The 7,659-nt window shown below is 48.6% G+C and overlaps 1 long non-coding RNA gene across 1 annotated transcript; it reads right to left on the reverse strand.

Annotated features, from left to right (window-relative positions):
* Positions 1-2,200: 2,200 nt before the first annotated feature.
* LOC109828479 lies at positions 2,201-2,628 on the reverse strand. The gene is made up of 4 exons (XR_002243700.1): positions 2,590-2,628; positions 2,451-2,522; positions 2,307-2,378; positions 2,201-2,237 (listed from the first exon to the last, which is right to left on the reverse strand). It is a non-coding gene; the product is annotated as an uncharacterized LOC109828479 (long non-coding RNA).
* Between the last annotated feature and the right edge of the window lie 5,031 nt (positions 2,629-7,659).

Raw genomic sequence — 7,659 nt, forward strand, 5'->3', positions numbered from 1 at the left:
CCCACCTCGAGTTTCTTTTCCAGCTGAAGATAGAATATAAAATTCTTCCTCTTTAGCACCGGGAGATAGAATATAAAATTCTTCCTCTCCTCGGACCTTTCCGATGCTCGGAGTGGAGATCCCACTCCCAGTTCATCCTTCCAGATACTGGGGGTGGAGAATCCCACCTCGAGTTTCTTTTCCAGCTGAAGATAGAATATAAAATTCTTCCTCTTTAGCACCGGGAGATAGAATATAAAATTCTTCCTCTCCTATTTTGACACAACTTTCAACTTCCAATCCGCGCACTTGGTGCATGGGGAATTTTATCCCGAATCCTAAGTAGGGATAAGTCAACACCTAACACGTGTTGCCGGGTAGCCTATTCCCGTAACAAGGGCAAAGTCTACGTATTCAAAGTCGTAGCATTAAGTCTAAGGGAGTTCATTCCTTTAGCATAACGTTACATGCGGAACGGATTTCAACAATCCGCATGCTAGCCCGATTCGAACGGTAATCGGTAAAGGCGTATCAAACCCGTTGAAGGCTGGGGGTTTGCCAAAAACCCCAAAGTCAACGCCTAACACGCGTTGCCGGGTAGTCTATTCCCGTAAGAAAGACGAAGTCTATGTATTCAAAGTCATAGCATCAAGTCTAAGAAAAGCAATTTTCTTAGCACAACGTTACATGCGGAACGGATTTCGACAATCCGCATGCTAGCCCGATTCAAACGGTAATCGGTAAAGGCACATCAAACCCGTTGATGGCTGGGGGTTTGCCAAAAATCCCATAAAATCTGTCATTCAGAAGAAATACAGACAAATCACAAGAAAGAAGCAAATGCGGAGTTTCTATTAATAGGTCAAGTCAAAAGCATACAACAAAGAGCTCATTAGCCCGAAGGCAACTGACGGCTAAGAATATGAGACTTTAAGCTAAAAAGTCTATCTGCATAACTCTGCTCAAGTCCCGCCTGCAGATCTGCTCGGGCAGATTCCTCAGAACAGCTCAAGATCTCCGCAGCTTCACTCTTCAACTTCATCAATCCCTCCTGAGTGGATCCGAACTCCTCGAGTACCCGGTCACGAGAACGCTCTAGTCCGATCAAGTCATCTGCGATAAGAACGGCGGATTCCTCGGCACGCTTCAAGGCCTCCTTCAACCTAGTCGCTTCCTCGCGATTCGAGTCCAAGGAACGGAGTAACTCAGCTTTCTCCCTATCCATCCTCGCCATGTTAGCCATTAGATGCGCAAGGGAGCTCTCGCGTGACTGAAGCTCACGCCCGACGGAAGATCTCAGTTCACGCCACTGCTCCATCCTATGCTCTAACTCAGAGGATACGAAAGAAGAAGCCCCGGTAACCTCCAGTTCCTTCAACTCTCGTATCTCTGACTCCAGGGCAGCGAAATCAGCAGTGAAGGAATCAGCCAGTTCCGGGTATCCTTCTTCCCTCATCATCGTCATGTGGCGAGAGAAGGAACGCCGGAACTGATCGAAGCCGCCTCCTCGGTGGAGAAGCTTCTCGATCAAGCCATTATACCAGGCGGTGAAGAAGCTGAGGTCCGTACGGAAAGCCTCTCCGTCAGGATCAGTATCGGCCAAAAGGCTACGGACACGCTCGTGCAAAGAAGATCGAGATCCTACAAGCAACAACTTGGAAGCTCAGTGAACTATCGAATATGGAAAGGAAAGTCAAAAGGCAGGTTCCGAACATACCGACGCCAACGGATGTCCCATCAGGTTGAGAGCCGACAGGCTCCGAGACAGCAGCAGAAGAGGGTACGTCAGCCCCTGCAGACATATTGCTCGCACCACTCGGCAGAGACGGGGAGGCACCACTGCTATGAGGACTTTCAACCCCGGGGACTGTAGCAGTATCAGGCTGAACGCCTGGTCCTACAGTGACATTCCTATGTTAACCAAATGGAAATTTGGACAAATAAGGAGAATCGGGATAAGAAGGTCGTCCGGGACAGCAGCAGAAGAGGGTACGTCAGCCCCTACAGGCGGAGTGCTCACACCGCTCGGCAGAGACGGGGAGGCACCACTGCTATGAGGACTTTCAACCCCGGGGACTGTAGCAGTATCAGGCTGAACGCCTGGTCCTACAGTGACATTCCTATGTTAACCCAAATGGAAATTTGGACAAATAAGGAGAATCGGGATAAGAAGGTCGTATGAATACCTGCAATCCCCATGTCCTCAGATGCAGCCGGAATGCCAAGAGTCATAAGAGTATCGGCCCAAGCTGCTGGTCCTATGATGACACTCTCTTATTAGTCAAAATGAAAATTTAGACGAATAAGAAGAATTGGGATCTGCATACCTGTAGATCCATTATCCGCGGGCATTTGAGGGATGTCAGGAGTCATATGAGAATCAGTCCTAGCGGCTGGTCCTATGATTGCACTCATTAGTCAAAAGACAGATAAACATAGGAAAGTACAATATCCCTGAATCGTATACATACCTGCAAGCCCGTCGCTCTGAGGCAAACTGGATATGCCAGGGATAGATACCGGGCTAACTCCAATGGTAGACGCTGCGATAATCAATCATTCATTAGTCATATGAAATATCGGGCAAGAGGGAGAAAATCAGATATATACCGGTAGATGAATCGTTCCCGAAGAATGGTCTCTCGGTCCCTCTGGAAGTCTGCTCAGCCAGCATGTCAGCTAATAAGCCGGCATCCGGCTTCGAGAAGCTTGGCCCCTCCATCGCAACATCTGCAGGGTAACCCAAATGTTGAAGGATGAGGAAAGCTCAAACGAGAAATCTTCCTTCACCTTACATAAGGAAAATGACATTGGATGCGGATATACCTGAATAAGGGATTGTGGGCTCAACATTATTTATCTGCTCAAGATCGATGTTAAGGTCGATGCCCAAAGACCCATCGTGAAAAGCGTCGCACATTTGTTGCACAAAGCAATCCATGTTGTCAACGCCAGGGGACGCCGAACCCGGTGGGAGTTCGCCCTCCTCGAAGAAACCTGAAGCACAAAACATGGTCACAAATCCCCAAAAGGTAAACAACCTTGAAGCAAGAGCAATTGAATGTTACCTCCCCCTCCATCGGCAGTGCTCCCTAAGTCCACTCCACAGGGACGCTGATCGTCATGGGGCTTATGGGCGGTCTTCTTCCTCTTCGGGGCACCAACCCTCCGAGGACCAAAGGGTCGAACATGCGCAGGCCTATCACACGTTTCAACGTGTGTAGGAGCTGGTGGCTCATGATCATTGACTGCCCTACCTAAAGTGACAATAGCCATTTCAATGAAAAAGAGCTGTCATTTATGGAAAATGAAAATTAAAAGAGATAGGACAAACCAGTATCGAGATCCCCTCTGCCGGTATCTGCGTCCGCATACTCGTCCTCGGAGGTCTCGTCATCATCACCCGTAGGGAGAAGTTCTTCTTCGTCTGAGACAAGAGATTTGGCATGCCCTTTTCTCCGCTTCTGAGCAAGCTCAGCTCTGCGACCAGCCATCATAGCAGCCCGGACCGCGTACTCGGACTGCAACTCTGAGAGGCTCCTCACGCTGATGGACTCATATGCAGAAAGGAACCACTTGCAGCTGAGGAAAGTGATCAATGGCTTACGCCGGTACGAAGGAAGAGCAAAACGGGCTCCAGTACAGCCCACCATCGTCCATAGCCACGCTCGAACGCCATCAATCAATCCTCCCTCAACCCGCAGGCTGCGGCTCGGATTCCCGACATACAGTTGGTCATAGCCGAATTGGCGAGCAAAGCGGCAAGGGAGATAAGGCTCTATGTGGCACTGATTCTTCACCCGAAGGACGAGATACCCTACGCGGATGTTCACTAACCACCGGAAGCAACCAGCGTCAAGAACGGTCCGGTCACTTCTAGGTTTCTCCTCATCAACCAGCACGTCGCCATAGCGACCTGAAAAGTGAGGAAAACACTTAAAGAACTCCCAACTCTTGCGGACCCGGAGCTCTCGCTGAACATCACTAAATTTGCTCCCAAACCATCTGCTCTGCTCCAACAATTGCATGAAGGGGACAGGGATGTCAACAACGCTGGGTGCCGACATCAAGTCGGGACGGTGAAGAACGAGCCACGCCATCAAATATGCGTAAGGGAGCTCAACCTTCGGACTAACAAGCTCAGCTGATGGTTCAGAACCCATATGTGTGAAACTGCTGACCAGACCCCTGAGCCCGCAATGGATGCTAGCAACCATTGCTGGGAGCAGGGAAAGCTCTCGCCCGTAAGCTAGCTGAACTGCAGGGAAGAGCACCTCGATAGGTAGAGCGTCCGAAGACTGGTGCGGGACAACACATTTCTTCAGCCAAAGAGCAAGGTAGCCTGCTAGTAGAGTCCGGGACCCAATGAACTTCTGCGCATGAAAGAGAAAAGAATGAAACTTGGTTCCCGCAGGAAAAGTTCCCTCAGCACGGGCAGTGGTGTAAGACTGAGCCTTGGCCTTCTCCAACAGCTCATTAATGACAGACGGGGTCAAAACGTCTAACTCATGAATGGACTCGTCGGAGTTACCCTCCAAGTTCCGGAACAGATAGCAGGCGAACTGCTTCAAGCTGACCTTCCTTTTCGTTTTTGCTGGAGGAGAAGTCAGGACCAAGGAAGTGTGATAATGGCAGGTAAGATCCCAGAGAGTGTCATACATGTCCGGAGTATCTTTCTTCATACACTCCAGCTGCTGGTTATTAGGGAAGTACTCCTGATACGGACAGTCCCCCATCGGAAGACCCGAAACATAATGCATCTCGTGCAAGGCCAACCCTAGCTCACCACCACTGGTCAGGAAGGTGTTGCTATCGGGCATATAAGTCTCCAGCAAAGCCAAGAAATGGCGACAGCTAACTGGGATTCCGTACATAGTAGCTCGTATGGGTGCATATAACCCACTACTCTTCAGATCCCTCTCCCAGCGCGCCAAGACGAAATCAGTCATGCGCGCCCACCCCCCTTGGGCTAGTGAGGAACCCCAGCCATAGCATCTGGGCTCTGGTGGAGGTAATCGCCTCCCCAGAAGAGCCAGACGATTACCCACAGTAGAGGCAGCTGCTGACGTCTCACCTGGGGGTGCAGTATCAAGGCCCGTGATCCCTGGGCAAAGACCACGAATATGGTGATACCCGCCAGAACCAGGGGTCTTAGAATGAGAGGTATATCCACACGGGACTCGCTCAGCGTCCTTAGTAAGATCCCAAGACATTTGTCGCCTCACGGCCTGTCCCCTCAAATGGGTAAAAGAATATTGGCGGGGAATTGATGGAATGTATAAAGGAGCTCCTCCATCAAGAGTCAGCCAGTGCTCCTCTCCAAGAGTCAGTATAGCGGGGTCCTCGACATGATCCCCGAACAAGAAGCTCGGCTTCTGTAAAGCCTGAGTGGAAGTAGAATCAGCGGTAAAAGTGGCGTCTGTGATAAGCTGGCGCAAGCAATGGCGCCCTCCTTCCCGTACTAAACGGCAGGAATCGTCAGAACGATCCTGGTCAAACTGAGGGAATGGGCTAATGACTTGCCCAATGGAAGTGGAGGAAAAAACCTCCCGGCTACAACCGGCATTGGCATGAGCAGGAAGACTACCCGCGGGGAATTCAACTGCAATAAAATACAAAAGATGGAGTCAGAAAATCCGTCTCATAAGTAGAATGATAAGCTCATTCACGGAATAATTGGAGAGACGATTTTGAGTGTCCTACACCGGAAGAACGGTATGCATCATCACGTGAACAACGTGGCAACATATACCGAACTACAAGGTGTAAGACAACACAAGAATCGCCCCAATATATCCGAAGACTTGAATTGGCTAAGCAAAACAAGTCCGAAACCTTAACCTCCGCGAAAGAGGTATCGGTTCTTCCTTAATGACCCGCTAAGGGATCAGTCAGGGATACAGAAATAGAGAATTCTCACCCCTGAAGGAAAAGTCTGCCGGGAAAGACGTCGTGGGAACCTCCTCCTCACTGTGCTGCGAATGGGGATAACTCCCGGAAGATCGATGGTGACGAGGAGACATCGGAAGTCTGCAGTGAAAAGCAATCTGTCAGGTACAATATGAATACACGAAATTTAAACAGGGAAATTAAGCACTTGGACTTAAAATCCTATAAATAAATAGGATTTTACAGTTGAAGTCTAATTAAACCTACCAATTTTGTGCCCGCAAAACAATGATCGTTTTCGCGGTGAATTTTGGCGAAATACCCAAAATACCCTTCGTGTTCAAAGCCAAAATTCAGGTCAAGGACACACCCGGGCTGGGTCATGGTCATCATGTCTGATCACATAGCACCCCTCGGTACCCCACAATTGGTTAAAGTTTGCAAATAAAACCCTTTTGCAGAATTTAGCCAATTTTGCAAATAAAACCCTTTTGCAGAATTTAGCCAATTTTGCATAAAAGCCCCTTCTACAAAATCTTGGTTTTGACTCCACATGCCTTATCAAAATTTTGATCACGAGTTCGTGGTCAAAACTCATTGGATGTCAGCCCCAAATTCGCGGCCCTTTTGCAGATAAACCCCTCTAAAAAAACATTTAGGGGCTGTTTTGCAAATAAACACCTCAAGTAACTCCTTGATCCTATTGCATAAAGCACCCCTACATCCCTTCATCAAGTGGACATAAACCCAATACCCGAAATTTCAGTTCCACTTTTGCAAATAAACCCCCACGAAATTTCAGTCCCCTTTTGCAAATAAGCCCCCCAAAGTTCGGCCATTTTACCTCTCTTGCACAAAACCCCCAAGAGCATATTTTCATACATAAACTCCTATCTACCAAGCATAAAGATGCAATCTTTAAAGCAAAATAAGAGGATTGAGGGGAGGATTTTACCCAAATCAAAGAAGCTTCTTCGGGCTTGGAAATGGAATTTGAAACCTAAGTTTAAGAGAGGAGGAGATTTCGGCAAATGGGTACCCGCCAAAATCCAACCTTGCCTTGAGGAATGATGTTCTTCAAATGGAAGGAGCTTGGGGAAGAAGAAGAACTTTCAAAACCGAATAAAAGGGGGGGAGTTCGGTTTTTGGGAGCTAAATAGGAGGGAGTTCTCTTTGAAAATTTGAAAAGAAGGGGGAAAAAACAAAAGGGGTAATGAAAACAAAACAAGGAAAAGCTAAACAAGCAAAAGGAGAAAAAGACAAAAGAGATGGGAGAGGGGGTGTCTCGGCCCCAAAACCGAGACACCCTAGGGTGTAGGGTGTCTCGGCCTTGGCCGAGACACCCCAAGGTGTCTCGGCCAAGGGCGAGACACCCCCGGGTGTTTTAGGTCCTGTTTTGTCCCTATACGCCTGTTTTAGACCCGAATTCGCCCGTTTTCGTCGATTATTGGATGTTTTGATGAAAATCAACACCAATCAACATTCGATACACGAAACCCTAAGGGTCAACGCCGGTCAACGCGTAACCCTAGGTCAACGCCAGTCAACGCGTTGCGACAAGAGTCAACGTTCGAGGATGAAAATCCACACCAATCAACGTTCGACGATTCAAAACCCTAAGGGTCAACACCGATCAACGCGTAACCCTAGGTCAATGCCAGTCAACGCGTTGCAACAAAAGTCAACGATTCAAAACCCTAAGGGTCAACGCCGGTCAACGCGTAACCCTAGGTCAACGCCAGTCAACGCGTTGCAACAAAAGTCAACAAAAGTCAACGCAAATCCACACCA

Source organism: Asparagus officinalis, unplaced genomic scaffold (genome assembly GCF_001876935.1).
Source record: "Asparagus officinalis unplaced genomic scaffold, Aspof.V1 AsparagusV1_Un1749, whole genome shotgun sequence".
Lineage (NCBI taxonomy): Eukaryota > Viridiplantae > Streptophyta > Magnoliopsida > Asparagales > Asparagaceae > Asparagus > Asparagus officinalis.